Source organism: Ranitomeya variabilis, chromosome 4, assembly GCF_051348905.1.
Source record: "Ranitomeya variabilis isolate aRanVar5 chromosome 4, aRanVar5.hap1, whole genome shotgun sequence".
Lineage (NCBI taxonomy): Eukaryota > Metazoa > Chordata > Amphibia > Anura > Dendrobatidae > Ranitomeya > Ranitomeya variabilis.
The window spans coordinates 287,628,758-287,647,351 of NC_135235.1; the positions used below are offsets into that span (position 1 = coordinate 287,628,758).

The 18,594-nt window shown below is 45.5% G+C and overlaps 1 protein-coding gene and 1 long non-coding RNA gene across 4 annotated transcripts in view; one reads left to right on the top strand and one right to left on the bottom strand.

The window, feature by feature from the left end:
* Window positions 1-4,876: 4,876 nt before the first annotated feature.
* On the bottom strand, window positions 4,877-6,808 carry LOC143764494 (uncharacterized). Its single transcript, XR_013213213.1, has 2 exons — window positions 6,555-6,808; window positions 4,877-5,828 (listed from the first exon to the last, which is right to left on the bottom strand). It is a non-coding gene; the product is annotated as an uncharacterized LOC143764494 (long non-coding RNA).
* A 126-nt stretch (window positions 6,809-6,934) lies between these two features.
* Window positions 6,935-18,594, top strand: part of NADK (NAD kinase) — a 64,534-nt gene continuing 52,874 nt past the window's right edge. The window contains exon 1 of one of the 3 annotated variants that reach the window (XM_077250101.1): window positions 6,935-7,226. The gene's annotated coding sequence lies outside the window, so the exon portion shown is untranslated. Of the gene's footprint in view, window positions 7,227-13,907; window positions 14,011-18,594 lie in introns of those variants that run through there. The other 2 variants (XM_077250104.1, XM_077250103.1) reach the window with 2 other exon arrangements.

Here is an 18,594-nt window from a genome sequence, read left to right on the forward strand (position 1 = left end):
ATTACATTTCCTTTATGTTTAATGTAGTCATCTGACTGCAGACTTAATTTGGAGCTGGTCTGACGCCTCCTTTATAGTATCACGTGATGCCATTTTGAAGATTAAGATGCAAATATTGATTTTTGTTTTTATTTCACTTAGCATTTTGTTAATGGTATTTTCAATTCTTTGCAGCATTTTTTCCCTAATACTTGCCTCAAATTTTTGCACAGTATTGTATATATTAGGTTCAAAAGACCTGAACCTCCAGTTTTTAAAGCTGATGAGAAATGAATGATCATGAAGATGGCAGTAATTAGAGGAGACCTAATCTGTGCAGCCAGCAGGTGGCAGTGTCCTTCTTGCTGATGAAGAGGAGAACAGATCGAGTTCTCCTACACATGGGTCTGGGCTGATGTGTGCACTTCACTTATGGATGGCTGGAGTAGCTGTCACTTTATTTCCAGTCTTTAGATGGTGTTGCCAAAAGCAACCAAAACAATCTGAGTGTCTATGTTTGGAGGCTTGTGCTTTTGTATTTGCTATAAATATCTGCACATAAGTGTGATAAAATTGTAAATGTTGTCAAAGTAAATCCATGAGAAAATATATATATACATACACACACACTGCTCAAAAAATAAAGGGAACACTAAAATCCCACATCCTAGATATCACTGAATGAAATATTCCAGTTGTAAATCTTTATTCATTACATAGTAGAATGTGTTGAGAACAATAAAACCTAAAAATGATCAATGTAAATCACAACTAATATCCCACGGAGGTCTGGAGTTGGGATGATGCTCAAAGTCAAAGTGGAAAATGAAGTTACAGACTGATCCAACTGCAGTGGAAATGCCTCAAGACAGGGAAATGATGCTCAGTAGTGTGTGTGGCCTCCACATGCCTGTATGACCTCCCTACAATGCGTTGGCATGCTCCTGATGAGGCAGCAGATGGTCTCCTGAGGGATCTCCTCCCAGACCTGGACTAAAGCATCCGCAAACGCCTGGACAGTCTGTGGTGCAACGTGACGTTGGTGGATGGAGCGAGACATGATGTCCCAGATGTGTTCAATTGGATTCAGGTCTGGGGAATGGGTGGGCCAGTCCATAGCTTCTATGCCTTCATCTTGCAGGAACTGCTGACACACTCCAGCCACATGAGGCTTAACATTGTCATGCTTTAGGAGGAACCCAGGGCCCACTGCACCAGCATATGGTCTCACAATTTGGTCTGAGGATCTCCTCTCAGTACCTAATGGCAGTCAGGCTACCTCGGCCGAGCACAAGGAGGGCTGTGCGGCCCTCCAAAGACATGCCACCCCACACCATTACTGACCCACTGCCAAACCGGTCATGCTGAAGGATGTTGCAGGCAGCAGATCGCTCTCCACGGCATCTCCAGACTCTGTCACATCTGTCACATGTGCTCAGCGTGAACCTGTTTTCATCTGTGAAGAGCCCAGGGCGCCAGTCGCGAATTTGCCAATCCTGGTGTTCTGTGGCAAATGCCAAGCGTCCTGCACAGTGTTGGGCTGTGAGCACAACCCCCATCTTTGGACGTCGGGCACTCAGACCATCCTCATGGAGTCGATTTCTAACTGTGCAGACATATGCACATTTGTGGCCTGCTGGAGGTCATTTTGCAGGGCTCTGGCAGTTCTCTTCCTGTTCCTCCTTGCACAAAGGCTGAGGTAGCGGTCCTGCTGCTGGGTTGTTGCCCTTCTACGGCCCCCTCCATGTCTCCTGGTGTACTGGCCTGTCCCCTGGTAGCGCCTGCAGCCTCGACACTACACTGACAAAGCAAACCTTGCCACAGCTCGCATTGATGTGCCATCCTGGATGAGCTGCACTACCTGAGCCACTTGTGTGGGTTGTAGAGTCCGCCTCATGCTACCACGAGTGTGACAGCACAACCAACATTCAAACGTGACCAACACATCAGCCAGAAAGCATTGGTACTGAGATGTGGTCTGTGGTCCCCACTTGCAGAACCACTCCTTTATTGTCTTGATAATTGCCAATAATTTCCATCTGTTGTCTATTCCATTTGCACAACAGCATGTGAAATTGATTGTCAAACAGTGTTGCTTCCTAAGTGGACAGTTTGATTTCACAGAAGTTTGATTTACTTGGAGTTATATTCTGTTGTTTAAGTGTTCCCTCCCTTTATTTTTTGAGCAGTGTATATATGTGTTCTTTGCAAAGTCGTGTTTATGAGGTCAAATAGTAATAATGAGGGGCTGCTGATAAGTCTTTGGCTTTACCCAGAAAGAAACGAGATGGGAAGATGAAACGTTACATTCATTCCACATATTCTCCACTGATGTCAACACGCTTCTGACATTGGTATTCCAAATTGTGTAAGCCTTGCAAAAACAAGGATTTCGGTTGTGCCTCAAACCAGGCATCCGTAACAGCCATGGCATCAGAAATGGTGTGAAATTTGGTACCCTTGAGGTGATTCTTCAGGTTTGGAAACAGATGATAGATGGAGGGAGCTAGATCTGGTGAATAAGGTGGGTGGTCTGGTCAACCAGCTGGAAGCCCAGCTCTGCCAGTTTTGACTTGGTCGCTTGTGCAGTGTGAGCGGAAGCGTTGTCTTGCAGGCACAAGATTCCTCTGGACAGCTTGCGGCTCCTTTTGGCCTTCAGAGATGCCTTCAATTGGTCCAAAAGTTCAATGCAATCCCTTGCATTGATGGTGGAACCCTTTTGAAGGTAGTCCACTAGCAGCATGGCCTCCTTATCCCAGAACACAGACGCTATCTGCTTAGTGGTTGATTTTTGCACCCTGAACTTCTTTGGACAAGGAGAACCACTGTGCCTCCACTCGACTGTTCCTTGGTTTCAGGGTTATAGAAATAAATCCAGGTCGAATCCATAGTGACCAGTCGATCCAGGAAGTTCTCATCAGTCTGGAAATGCTGACAAATGGACTGGGAAGTTTTCACTCGCATGCTTTTCTGATCTGTTGCCAAACATTTGGGGACCCACTTTGCAGATAGCGTCTTCATGTCCAAATGATCATGGATAATTATACAAACATGATCACGGAAAATCCCCCAGATGTCTGCTATTGCTTTAGCTGAAATTCGGCGATTCTCCAGTATGAGGTTGTGCACAGCATCGACGATCTCCGGAACAACAACCACTCTCGGTCCGCCAGAACGTTCCTCATTGTTGGTGCTGAAGTGGCCCGTTTTAAATTTGGCAACCCAATTGTTACCTGTAGAATAGGAAGGGCATTGATCCCCCAATGTCTGCGACATATCACCATGAATATCCTTCGTGGACTTTCCTTGCAGAAACAAGAATTTTATCACTGCTCTGCTCTCATTTGCTGTGAATATCGCATTAGACTCCGCCATTTTGTTTTCCCACGTGCGTAGAACCCTGTTGCCATAAGCTTAAAAACACAAAATTTTGAAAACATATATTAGACACATAAGGCTTTCATATGATCTAACATTTGTTACCATAGAAACAAAAAACAATCACAAAGACTTAGCAGCCCCTCCTATTACAGAAATATATGCGCAGATCCCTCTTCTCAACACTAGGTGTCACTATACATCCCTTATATAACACGGCAAGAATTAGACAAGAAGTCTCAGATGAAGTTATTTAAAGGGGTTTTTCCAAAACTAAAAGTTCTGTCCTATTCCCACTGTGGCTGCTGGCGATCCCAAGAATGTGGCTTTGAAGACCCTCATCTTGAATGGAGTGGAGGTGCCCAATCTTGGCCTCCGCTTCATTCTTTTTCTATAGCCAAGCGCTGTTCTTGGCTTTCTCCTGCCATCCTATAAATAATAAATGAAGTCGACCATGCACAGTTCTGCTCCATTCAAGAACTCCGTCCTCTGGATCGTTGGGGGTCCCAGACCTCCAGCAATTAGCAAATCATCCCTTATCCTATGGATCGAGAATAACTTTGCAATTTTGGAAAAAAAATCCTTTAAGGTTTTACATACATTGTCAATAGCGTCTGACCCCCTTATACAAGGGGTTAAAATCTCTCCTTAACTGCTCTACATAAGAAATAGCCCCCCACATACTTCCCTCCCTGACTGGCGCTGTTCAAGTGATATCAGCGCTGCAATTCCTGCAATCGACCACTGTAACCAATCAATTGCTGCTGATCGGCTGCAGCGGTCCCAGTTTCCATCTGATTGATGTAGCTTGCAACTGATCAGATCACTTGTCAACGACTTCCCAGTATAAACAATTATGTAACCGGATTCTTATAAGATAGAGCTGAGCAAAAACATGTAGGACCCTTGTTAGTCCATGACCACCTAACCAGAGCCCTGTGAACCCCCTCTTATCTACCGGCATCTGCGGCGCCTCTTCTGGTGTGGCACAATATTACACATGCATTAATGATGGTGTCACACCGGAATAGTTATCAGAAACTCACTTCACCTCTGCATTAACGTCTACAGCCGGATAAGAGAGACTTTAATTTTCACCTATAAAGCTTGTATCATTGACTTTCCCAGATAAATGAGCGGGTTGCCGGCTGTCAGTCCCAGCATCAGAATGGCTGCTGTGGGTAAACGCACCACTTTTGCAATGGACTTCTCTCGTGCTGCACCAGTTCTCTGGAATGCGCTACCTTGGAAAATCAGAATACTGCCAGCTTTAAGCAAGTCCTAAAAAGCTCATCTTCTTGGGCAGATGTGTCACATTCCCTAATCCAATGCTTCCCCATTTACCATCCTTTTAATTTTATTTCTTCCAACCCGATTCCTTCATCAGACATTAACCCCTAAGCTTCTAGCACACCTTTACTCTTGTGAAGTCCTGATTCATCATTGCTGTGCCTCCCGTTTTCTAGAGTAATTAGCTCCTTTTTAGTGGTTTTAGTAGTTACTGCTTATTCTTTAAACGTTTTTTTTTTTTTTTTTTTAACTTTTCTTTATTTTTCACCTTACATTTTTCAACTACTTTGGTTTTGCAGATGTTTTAGACAGATTCATATGTAAAATGTACCAAATGTCTTTTTTCTTCTTTGCTATTTCTCACTCCCGTCCTTCGACGCAGTAAAGTTTCATTTTTCATTATTCGGAAGTTTTAGACAAACATGGAACTTTTTAAAAAGTTTGAGACTTTTGGTGCTGAATAGTTACAAATCAATCAATCTTCTCATATCCTGCTGTCGGCAGATTAGATCCCTTTAGATCAATGATCTATCCAAGTAACGAAGTGACACGTTTGGCTTTTACACGCTCTAGGTTTCCTGGACATTGCTGGCTGCAGAATGAGTGAACTGAGAATCTGTCAGTGAATTCTACAAGGAATTTAAAACTTTTCTCTACAATTTTCCAAGATCCTCTCTGCTTACAAAATAAAAAATGATCCAATCAGCAAAGACGGCAGAACTCTATTGCAGGTTTTGTAAAAAGAGGTAAAATACAAATCAAGATAAAGGACACAACAGGTGAGAGGTCTGCAGGAACATAAAGGGGTTGTCCAGGACTGAGATATTGATGATGTGCCCTTTTAGGATGGGACACAGACCTGGACAGCCAACTGATCAACTGTTACCGGGGATGGAAGTTAATGGGAGCCAAGATGCAGAAACTGACAGTGGGGTGAGGACCCCGCACACTTCTCCAGCACCTGGTGGCCACTGACGGGTGGGCGCCGGACCCCCAGCCTATACATAGGTCATCTGTGCTGCAGGTAGGACAGTGACATTGTGCAGGATTCACTACTGATGACAGAGGCCGGAGTGCAGCGTGCACCCCAAATATAAGTGTGAGCAAGGCCATCACACCAGTAACACAGAGCATCACTCTCTGTGTCCTCACTGCAGAGCATCACTGCTTCCCTGTGTGTCCTTACTGCAGAGCATCACTGCTTCCCTGTCTCCTTACTGCAGAGCATCACTGCTTCCTTACTGCAGAGCATCACTCCGTGTCCTTACTGCAGAGCATCACTCCTTCCCTGTCTCTTTACTGCAGAGCATCACTGCTTCACTGTGTGTCCTCACTGCAGAGCGTCACTGCTTCACTGTGTCCTCACTGCAGAGCATCACTCCTTCCCTGCGTGTCCTTACCGCAGAGCATCACTCCTTCCCTGTGTGTCCTTACTGCAGAGCATCACTCCTTCTTTCTCCTTACTGCAGAGCATCACTCCTTCTTTCTCATTACTGCAGAACATCACTGCTTCCCTGTGTCCTTACTGCAGAACATCACTGCTTCACTGTGTGTCCGCACTGCAGAGCATCACTGCTTCCCTGTGTGTCCGCACTGCAGAGCATCACTGCTTCCCTGTGTGTCCTTACTGCAGAGCATCACTGCTTCCCTGTCTCCTTACTGCAGAGCATCACTGCTTCCTTAATGCAGAGCATCACTGCCTCTCTGTGTCCTCACTGCAGAGCATCACTGCTTCACTGTGTGTCCTCACTGCAGAGCATCACTGCTTCACGGTGTGTCCTCACTGCAGAGCATCACTGCTTCCCTGTCTCCTTACTGCAGAGCATCACTGCTTCAGTGTGTCCTCACTGCAGAGCATCACTCCTTCCCCGTGACCTTACTGCAGAGCATCACTCCTTCCCTGTGACCTTACTGCAGAGCATCACTGCTTCCTTACTGCAGAGCATCACTCCTCTGTGTGTTCTTACTGCAGAGCATCACTCTTTCCCTGTGTCTAATTGCTGCAGAGCGTCACTGCTTCACTGTGTCCTCACTGCAGAGCATCACTCCTTCCCTGGGTGTCCTTACCGCAGAGCATCACTCCTTCCCTGGGTGTCCTTACCGCAGAGCATCACTCCTTCCCTGTGTCCTTACTGCAGAGCATCACTCCTTCCCTGTGTCCTTACTGCAGAGCATCACTCCTTCCCTGTGTCCTTACTGCAGAGCATCACTCCTTCTTTCTCCTTACTGCAGAACATCACTGCTTGCCTGTGTGTCCTTATTGCAGAGCATCACTCCCCTGCACATGAGGACTCTACAGCAGAGTCTCCCAGGTGCAGAGCATTGCTCCCGCCGCTTCCTCTTCCGTCTCTCTCCTTCTGGACTGACAGCAGGCCCCGCCCCTTCCTGTCGGATCACGTGACCGTCGTTAACCCTCTCCGCGCTCGCATCTCCCCTTCTGTCAGGGCCCATTGCTGACCGGAGGCTGGAGAGGTTCTGCCTCCTGGAAAAGCCGCCATGGGAGCGACGTAGACCGGAGAAGAAGAGGCCATGATGTAGGAGGAGACGGCGCCCACCCTCCTGCCCCCTGGGCACAGCCTGTAAGTGCCGGGGCCACTGCTGTACACGCCGGGGGCCACACAGGTCCGAGCCTCTGTACACTGGGGCCACTGCTGTACATTTAGGGGGTATAGACCCTTGTGAGGAGCCGGGGGCTGTACAGGTCCGAGCCTCTGTACACTGGGGCCACTGCTGTACATTTAGGGGGTATAGACCCTTGTGAGGAGCCGGGGCCACACAGGTCAGAGCCTTTGTATACTGGGGCCACTGCTGTACATTTAGGGGGTATAGACCCTTGTGAGGAGCCGGGGCCGTACAGGTCAGAACCTCTGTATACAGGGGCCACTGCTGTACACGCCGGGGGCCGTACAGGTCAGAGCCTCTGTATACTGGGGCCACTGCTGTACATTTAGGCAGTATAGACCCTTGTGAGGAGCCGGGGGCCACACAGGTCAGAGCCTCTGTATACAGGGGCCTCTTCTGTACACGCCGGGGGCCGTAGACCCGTGTGAGGAGCCAGGGGCCGTACAGGTCAGAACCTCCGTATACAGGGGCCACTGCTGTACAAGCCGGGGGCCGTACAGTTCAGAGCCTCTGTATACAGGGGCCACTGCTGTACATGTAAGATTCGGGCACACTGAGTCACTGATGCGGACACACTTGTTCTCTTCGTTGTTGCACTTCCGGTGATCGTTGTGACTGTCAAACATCAAACTTCCGGTGTGTTTATGTGACCCCTGCAGCCAGTTACTTTCCTTGCTGATCACGTGCTGCACCTGCTGACTCAGCACTGAGGTTAGTGATTGGCTGCAGTGGTCACTTGGATGTACGAGGTATTATTGCTGCAAGTAAGTGAGCGAAATCTTACAGGGACCACTGGATTACCTTCTATAAAGACTGTTGTGGTGGACACTGATATCTGGGTCTTGTGAGACCTGAGGACTTTCTCCGACTGTGCATGAACATGGCCAACACCTGCCCCATCTCCTGGCCAGGGGAGTAAGAAAAAGTGACTATACTGACTACACAGCAGGGGTTGGCAGCTGCTTATTTCTATGAGGTAACATATTTCTGACCTGTTTGTTTTATCACAGGAGTAGGACGTCTTCTGGTCACCCGCCCTGTGAGCTCATCACAAATGAAGTCTGTGACCTACAAGCTCAGCAGCCCATAAAGCTTGTACCTCACTGACTTAATTTATTTATGATGAGCAAAGAGGGCGGGTGACCGGCAGAAATGCTTACTCCTGTGATAAAATAAACAAGTAGGAAAATGTGTTATCATAGTAAAAAGTAGCTGCAAACCCCTGCTGTGTGGTCAGTATAGTCACTTATGTTTCCTCCCATGGCCAGGAGCCGTAGTATGTGCCGACCATAAACCGGGCAGCTCTGCATGTTCAAACAGATCAAATAAGACAGTACATGGCACAATTATACGTTTTTTTTCTCAGCACAGGAACTTTTAACACGACCAATTGTGGAACTTATAATTATTTCAAGATCTGTTAATTAAAGTGTAGTTTGTGGGACAAGCCCGTGTAATTGTCAGGTCAGTGTGGCTGCGAGCGAAGTCCCAGAGTCGGCGTGTAATTATACCAAGGAGCTTACAACGTAAATACACGTGTAATGGGAAATTCCAGTAAGGAAATAAGAATCATTGATTCCTACAAGGTCAAAAAGTCGCAGTCTCTTGGAGTACGGTCACCACATCTGTCTGCTCATCTGCGTTAATCTGTGCACCGCATGTTTTATGAAAGTTTTACCAGATTAATGTTCCCTCCTTAACCTTCATATTGTAACACCAAAAAGGAGCAGGTAGTAACAGGTGTCGCTAAAATCCACAAATAATCACATTTTTAAGCACCAAGTTCCGATCGGTGGCATTTGAGATGGGCATAAAAACCAGATTGAAAGCAATTTTTTATTTTAGCTCAATAAGGCTACGTTCACATTTGCGGTCAGCGCCGCAGCGTCGGGCGCCGCAGCGGCGCCGCATGCGTCATGCGCCCCTATACTTAACATGGGGGCGCATGGACATGCGTTGTGCTGCGTTTTGCGCCGCATGGCCGCAAGCGTTGGACGCAAGAAACGCTTCAAGTTGCATTTTTTTTGCGTCCAACTTGCGGGCAAAAACGACGCATGCGGCGCAAAACGCAGCGTTTTAGCGTGCGTTTTGCCGCGTTTTTGTTTGCGTTGTGCGCTGCGGCGCCGACGCTGCGGCGCACAACGCAAATGTGAACGTAGCCTAAATTGAGAATTGTATGATGCCTCCTGTGTGCTGAAGTAGCAACGTAACCTGAGAGGGGCCGGTTCCTTGAATGAAGCGACCATGGTTTATCACTCGCAGCTCACGAAGGTCGAGATGTCACATGTCCCAGTGGATTGGACCCAAAAAATGACCTTGAGCACTGAGGCGAGTGTCTTGCAAGGACGGATCATCAAGTTAGAAGACTGGCATTCGGTGAGATATTCTGTGTTGATGGCCTTAAGACTCAAACCGGGTCTACACAATCCATCAGAAATCTTGCAAACGCCATAGGTCTACGAGCCAAAGGTCTGCCAAAAGGCGACCATTGACCTCATGTCAAAGGCTCTTATGGTGCAGAACCAGATGACAATGGAGGGTTATCCTCATCAGTGATGAGTCCTGCTTTTGTCTTGGACACAGTGATAGCTGGAGATTTGTCTGTAGACCACGTGGGCAACGCCATGAATAGGCCTTCATGAGGGAACATCACACTGGGATTATTATATGGGGTGGCATTATATACGGTAGCCGGACCCCTCTAATATTCAATAGAGGTGTACTGAAAGCTCAGGGTTATATTGATTTTTAGGGTGAATCCAGTGTCCCAGGAGCCGTATTTGAACACTGCAACATACCACATGTTGCTTGTGCTAGCGTGGCCTGCAGCGTCTCCTGACTCATCGCCCATTAAGCTTCTCTGAGACATCATTAGTCGGGAGTTATAGAAAAAGAAACTGCCAGCAGCGGATCTTGATGTTTTGCCCGAGTGCACTCAGAGCGGCCGACCTTTTCTCAGTGATAGCAGCCGAGGCTGCAAGTGCCGGGATTTCTGCTTATGCCGCTTTGACCCAGACTGAATAAATTGATGTTTTGAATGTTTTGTTTTCATCGTTTGCATATCAGTAACACGTCTCCTTCCTGTGATTTCCATCACGCATTACTTTTCCTTCTTGGTGCTGCAATTTCAATGCTTAGCTGCCTTCATGATTAAGAAGTAAGGACACCCTGTATTAGTGACTCGATAGGAACCATTAGTGTTTACTTAGCCAAAATCTCGTAGACCTTTTGTTTATGACGTCTGTTGAAACTTACGCAGCTCTGAAGTGCAAATCAGTGCCCCGATGGTGCGTGTTCAGGTTCTGCTTTATTTTTAGTTTCTTCTTTCCTGCAGTGATCGCATTGTTCTCTTCATATGTTGGACATCAATCATTTCATTATTGGATGTCCCTTTTGAATGTCGCTGCAGCTGTTTGTGTCATTGGTAGAAAGGTTGAGATTTCGTGTCGTTGATGGGTTTTCTGTCCGCTGATAGGGAAATCTCAAACCATTGCCGAGAAGTTTTCACCCACAATCTGTGTGGTTCTCGATTTATCATTACTTTCACATTTGTCTAGGGGTTGTCTAAGAAAAAAAAGAAAATACATATTTTACAAAAAAAAAAAATAATAGAGGGTTTGAGACTTTTTTTTTTTTTTCTCTGTTACCAGAAGGGAAAGTAACTACAAGAATCATCTTGTCCTTATGTAACTTTATATCATGGGGTGTAAATGCTGCTGTTTTCCTTAATCCGGCTTTGTTTTTCTTTTGTTTTTGCGCCTTTCCGTTCCTGAGATATGGCCCCATCTTCCATGTATATATGTATATCCAGTCTTGTTATCCAAATGGGTGTGGTCCTCAAGGGACCGCCCACTTGTATAAAACGCTAGACATACGTACAAGGAAGAGGAAGCCATATCTCGGGTATGGAGAAGCGTAGGAACAAAAGTAATACATCGCCGGATTCAGGAGAGGGGCTGCATTTGCACCAGGTAACAAGATAATGTCCTTTTTATTACGTTGACAATTGATTATAAATGAGTACTGTGTAATGCCCCATTTGTCCAGTGGTAGCGCTATTCACGTGATCCCACAGATTTCAGCTGATCGGATATAAACTTTGATAAACGTATACATGGGGTTGTCCTTTTGAGGTAGGAGTTCCACTTTAGGCGGCTCAGGTGTTATAACATTAATGCATAGCAGTAATAACCATTCTGCCACCTCACCACCCACCGAGCTGCCGCCTCACCACCACCACCACCCCCGGAGCTGCCGCCTCACCATCACCACCTGTGCTGCCGCCGCCTCACCACCACCACCCGACCTGCCGCTGCCGCACCCCCGACCTTCTGTCTCTTCCCCATTATCCCATAGAATGTTAGTCCGCAAGGACAGGGTCCTCTCCCCTCTGTACCAGTCTGTCATTGTAATTTTGTTTTCTGTACACTATATCTATAACTTTGTACGTAACCCCTTTCTCATGTACAGCACCATGGAATTAATGGTGCTATATTAATAATAATAATAATGGTTTATGATGTATAATTTCCTGATATCACATCGCTGATGTGGTGCACTTGTTCATCGCCAGTCCTGACGTTTCTTTTACAATCCCAGCTGTGGAGTTCTTCCCAGCATGTGTCCTTGCAAGATGGATCATCCAGTAAGGTGTCATTCCGTTCTGTGTCTACATTTCTTGTCCAAAGCTGGTTGTTCATGAACCTTGATTTTTTTTTTACATCAAAGCAGGTTTTCAGCCCTTTGTAGACTTTACTCCAAGCTGAGAAAACCAGCCGGCCAGCATTCCCTGTAGCCACGGAGCCATTACTGGGTGCAGCGAGGGCACGCCGAGCATCACTGCACACTGGTAAATGGGCCGCCTTTGTCATGTAATGCCGGGGGTCCTAGGTCTCCACACTGGATTGTACCTGTCATCTCCATTCATTGGTGTCGTACTTTGTTTGTGTGGGGCCACAAATACTGATGTTTTTCAGTGCACATCTGTATAGCCTAATCTCTTTATTATGGTATGTAATTCAGACAGCTTTTATTTTGCGTATTGAATTGACTCTTGGAATTGTGAGCTTTGACCTGAGCTTCTTTCTACCGTATGACGTCTTTCCACAGTCCACAAGACTACGCTTAGAGATGGGTCCTTTTTTTTTTTTTTTTTTTCCATTTTGAGGGAAGCTCTCGCTTTGCCAGTATTTATAGTCAAATTTCAAGGCTGTCACATGGTCAAAGGTATACCGTGTTTGCTCTTATTTGATCACTTCTGCGCTACTGAGTATTCTTCCTCTTTTATTGCTTTTAAATCCTCCTATACGATTCTAGAGAGAGAATAATTTAAGGTCTTTACAAGTGGGTGTGTCTCACAGGCTCCTCAGGGGCGTTTCTTTAGGCTGTGAGCCACACCTGTTGTAAAGACCATAAACATTATCCCGAAGTATGAAAACACCCAGATCTCCAGAACCATATGGAGGATTAAAATGGAATAATGGCAGGGGAGATTGTCCAGTGCTTCGAGCAGTCGGGTGCTTGACCACTTGCTGACTAAATGTGTACGTCCTTGCTTATTACAAGTGAATTGAATACGGCTGGCACGTCTAGTTTGAATGTGACCAGAAGTAGGTAAATCGCTTATTTGTGGTCACATGACCGCTCCGGGGTATCCTGACAGTGAGCTTTTGGGATTCACAAGTGTGCAGTCACATAGACTAACTGCTGACTTGAGCCTAAGTCTGGACAACCCCTTTAATTCATAAGGCAACTACTTCCAATAGATGGCACTAGAGAATTTTCCTTTGGTTTCCATTCTTTTAGCATACTTTATCAGAAAACTTATTTTTTATTGTATAGAGCAGGGGTGTCAAACTGCATTCCTCAAGGGCTGCAAACAGGTCATGTTTTCAGGATATCCTTGTATTGCACAGGTGATCACTTAATCACCTGCACAGAATGATTCCAGCACCTTGTGCAATGAGAAGGAAATCTTGAGTGTGGCCTATGAGTGTCCTTACTCTGGCATGTCAGGCATGCGCACAAGTAGAGACCCTACCCCTTACACCCCCAGTCAGAGGCCTCTTTATACAGGAAAATCATATCTCATGCTTTGCACCGAGGAGGGCCAATGCCCCAAAACATGTCTGCAAGTTGAGATTCTGGTTTGGCTTTTATCCTTAGTCATATGGCAAAGAGTTGATAGTGACCTTTTAGAATTGCTACTTCCTATAGGTGGCGCTAGAGTTCAAGTCCTCTTCCTCTCTGAAGAGGCAATTAGTATTTTCCAGAGGAGCCTTGCATGGCCTAGAAGTCTCCTTACACTGACATGTCCGTTATGTCACTCTCCACAAGGAAAGAGGTTAAATATTATTATTAAATCCTTTACTTGATAAAGTCTTATGATCTGCGTATCGCTAAGATCTCTGGGGTCCAACGGATCCTTAGAATGAGAGGACTACACCGCTAGTTGAGCTCTGCGTCTCTTCTTAAGTTTTCTCTGCACGCCGACTCTCCAACCTCGTGGCTGTACAGGGAAATAAAGTCAGGCTTGTTCTGGCTACGAAGCCAACACTTCACAAGTTGGGAATATCCCTTTAAAGTCCTATCAGTTCTGGTTAACTTTTAACATCGTCCCGAACTGTGACCAAAGTGTCACTTCACGAGACACCAGCAAATGATCTAGTTGGGAGTGAGCTAATTCTACGGATTCTTGGCATCAATTCTCTTAAGATGGGCTGCCGGTACTTCAGTGGGACGGTAAGCACAGGACTTTATGGAAATTAATATACTTTTGATCCATCTAATCTCCTCTTGATCACACCATGGATCATTAGGTGAGGGGGCTCCTGGATTCTTACCATGAAAGCCCAAATCATGGCTTATAGCTGCCAATGGGGATTTCAATCTGGAAATATCATTGGGGGGCAGGACATTGTGTCACAGGCGTAGGTATTAAAGCCTTGTATGGGTTGAGGTCCTTGGACTGAGGTCCATGACATCCTTTGAGATCATTGATTTCCACGACTGACGTGTTTCTATCCCAATTGTTGCCCGACTTCACCTTGAAAACAGGGTGCAGACATTAACTTTTATCACCCAACAAGAGATTTCGACCATAGTGAGCAATCCTCGGTTGGTTTCAAAGATTATGAACATAAATCGGTTGGCCACGTTTAATTTTTTTTTTTTTTCGCCCAGTGGTGAGCACCAGTTGTATCAACGACCATAACCCACCCAATTATTGTTCAGTGTAATTTATGACTTGTTTGGGGCCGTCGGTGAACAGTTGTTCGTCATAATGTGAATGGGGGCCTAAATAGAGGCAGAATTGGAGTAACCACGTATCACATAGACACTATTTTATCTAAATAGCCGTAATAACCTCTCAATCTAAACCATTCCGGAAAAATGATTACAGGGAATCTGTCAGCAGGATTTTGCTGTGTAATGTAAGAGCACCATGATGTAGGGGCAGAGACTCTGACTTCAGCGATGTCACTTGCTGACTTGCATGTTATTTTGATAAAAGCGCTGTTTTATCTGCTGAGCTGTGTATAACCCCGCCACCACCACTGATTGGCAGCGCATCCAGTCAGAAGTGGGGGCGTGGTTGGACCAGGAGGCACGAGAAACCTAGTCCTGGAAGTGATAATCTTCTGCTGATAAAACACTGATTTTTATTGCAACACCAACACACAGCCTAGTAACTAACACCACTGGAATCAGGGTCTCTGCCCCTACATCATGTTGCTCTCAAATTGCCTAGCAAAACCTGATGATAAATCCTCTTTAACAGTCAGAATGATTTATTGAGAAAGATCAGCCATTGGGTGAGTGGAGCAGCAGAAATCATCAGACATGATGTTTGCTAAGCAGTGAGCCAAAAATTTCCCGGCTGATATTGAGGAGGGGGCCTGGAGAAGCGTGCTTGTTTCCTCCTCTTCGTTTCTGGTTCTTTCTGGCAGTGAGAGAGGAAGGCGTAGTGCTGGCACAACAGTGGACCGTGTATAATTCAGTTTGAAAATATAGGACTGGAGGGGCATGGAGGAATCTGGATTTTCTTTCTTTACCGACATTGACATGTCTTCCGGTGAAGTTGGGACGTGTCATTATGGTGCCATGGATGATAAGACGCCACCATCCTTCCCATCATTCCTCATCATTTATTTAATTACTGTAAGGCCAAGTGCAATAAGTTAAGTGGTTGCAGATTTTGATGTCAGGAGAGCTTCTTTGAAGTCCTGAGATGTCAGATTTACTCGTCGTCTGTCCTGTTGTGCATTTGGATTGAAATTTTGGTTTTGCATATAATTAGGAAAAAAATCTTCCAAATTAACAGATGTAAATGCAGGGGTAGCTTTAGTGATCAGTCTCTTTCATGCTGGGACTCTGCAGGCCCTTGACCTCTCCCATGTAAACCAGTGAGCCCTGACCCCGCACCACCTTATAAGTCTTATCTGAACCTTGTGAGCTCTTACCTCCAGGCCTGTTGTGTCATACTGTTATGTAAGGCCGGCCAAACAAGGCATCCAGCATAGACTGATCTACATCTCACTCCCTGATATCTGTACAATCGGTGTTATGTAATATCTAACAGCCTTCAGCCCGATCCCGAGCCATGGCGACTTGGTAGATCTTCGGCAAGCCTAGATAGATCCACCAGGGTCTTCTCCGCCATGATCTTGATTGTATCAAGCCAGCGGGTTGCTGGTCTTCCTCTAAGCCTTGTTCCTTCTATTCTTCTGACCATGATGTCCTTCTCCAGTGATCGCTCTCAACATATGATGTGTCCAAAGTAGGCAAGTCATAGCTTGGTGATCCTTCCATCCAGTGACATGTCTGGCTTAATTTGTTACAATATTGATTTTTGTTTTTCTTATCATCCATGGTATAAAGTATGGGGGGGAAAAATGGTGTTTCATGCTGAGCTCTGTATAACCGCGCCCGCACCGCCGATCGTCAGCTTTCTGCCTATGCACAAGTGTACACACAGTGGTGGGGGCGGGGTTATGCACAGCTTTTGTATTTGGAGGACTACCTGGCATAAGGTTTACTAAGCCTGTAGTGATTAAAAATCAGTTTTTATCAGCAGAAGATTATCAAAAACTACAGTAAGCAGCCCAGTAAGTGACACATCACTGGAATCGGGGTCTCTGTCCCTACATCATTGTGCTCTCAGACTAGGAGGCAAAAACCTGGCAACAGATTCCCTTTAAGGCTTGGTGTAAACTTTAATTCCTGTATGTCACAACCTGATGAAGAGACTTGTCCAGAGGGGAAGCCAAGTTCAGAACTTTTTGGCTATGTGCACACGCTGCAGATTTTTCTGCTGATCTGCAGCGGATTTGCAGCAGTTTTCCATGAGTTTACAGTACCATGTAGACCTATGGAAAACAAAATCCGCTGTGCACATGCTGCGGAAAAATACGCGTGGAAACACTGTTGTTTATTCTGCAGCATGTCAATTCTTTGTGCAGATTCCACAGCGGTTTACACCTGCTCCTCAATAGGATTCTGCAGGTGGAATCCGCACAAAAACCGCAGTAATTCCGCAGTACGGATTTACAAAAATAAGAGCGGAAAAATCCGTACAACATTCTGCAACATGTGCACATACCCTTTATATGACCCACGGCCGTCCGGAGTGACTCCATTTTGTTTATATGGAAAACCGGACCCAGTATTAGGGATCTACGAGTTACAGCTCTGTAGCACAAACTTCTACACCAAAGATGCGAAATCCTGTATAGGTTTTTTTTTTTTTTCTCGTGGATACATTTTCCTCACTTGTGCCTCTCCTACGCATGTTCTGACCTTTTTACTCTTAATTTTCTGCATCCTCATTTGCCACTTCCAAAAAAAAAGCAGCCTCTGTTTTGCTGATTTTGGTCCAGAAACTCGCATGCTTAAAAATAAATGAAGAAATACTCACCAGGTCGTTGTTGTCGCATGAGTCGCTGTGTTATTTAACAGATGCATCACAATGATTGGAGATGGAGCTAAAGATGACACGGAAAAATTGCTAAAAAATAAGTTGGCCAATATTTCAGCCACACAGGTTTGTTTCTCAATAGCAGAGCGTCCCATAAAAACGAACAGGGTTTTCTGTTTCAATAGATTTTTATTAATTTTTCCAAAAAGAGAGAAAAAAAATAATTTTTTTTTTAACAATAATAACAAGCTGTGCATGTGGTATATCACTTCTATCTTTTAAGTATATCTTCTTTAAATAGGTCTTAAGTATAGTAAAATATTGAAAGGGTAAAGGAATGGGTGTATCCAAATCTAGGATAAAAACAGGAGTAAATGCTGTGTAGTCCCTTTTCTCAAAAAAACAAACACAAAAAATCAATAATAGCTAATAGTAGGTTTATACTTGTTTAAACAGATATTTTTATTAAAGAAAGTACAATTTATACCAGCTTTATATCCACCAATAATGCACAATATATTTACTTCTATTTACGTTTCTAATAATTTTACTCTTAATAAAACAAATTCTTGTATTCCAAGCCTACATTTCTATTGCAATTGTTAACTCTGCAATTGCAAAGGAGGGATCTGCTGGGTGAAGCTCATAGCAATCAGGCAATGACCGCTACAGGGGTGTCCTGCTTACCTCAGATTGTCATGCCAATCCATCGGCGACCCTCGGTCATGTGACACGGGCGCCGATGGGTGGGATTAGTGACGCGCTTCCGGCACGATCACAATAAATGCCACTGTCAGAGATTGACAGCGACATTTAATGGGTTAACAGCCGCTGGTGGATCACGATTCTACCCGTGGTTGCTAGAGGCACATGTCAGCTGTTCAAAACAGCTGACATGTCCTGGGAAAGATGTGGGCTCAGTGCCCACATCAAAGGGAGGGACATGACATGCGCAGGGTTAATATGTTGATTATACATTGTCTAGGCCAGCTAATTTGTTAACCTGCAAAACAGAAGTACGAACTTTGCAGATTGATTAAATACTCACAGTGAGCGTTCAACTCATCCCACCTTCCACCTGACCTGTGAATGATGACCTGAACCACAGAAGTAGGTATAAAAAGGGATTTTCTATCCTTCTGACAGAATCAGAGACTTTACAAAGCCACTGCCAGGAACAGTCTACAGGACAGCAGCCAGGACATGCCTCCATCACGAGGGACACATATTTGACATTCTCCAGGATGCCAGCTTGGGGGACCACGGCCTCGGCTGGAAGAATACAGATCTGCTCCATTGACCATCAATGAACCCATGGATATGTTTGGGGAAACCAGGATTGGCACCGTTCAGTCACCTGAGCCTCGTGCATTCGCTTGGGGAAACCTGGCTCTAGGGAGACGTTTGGA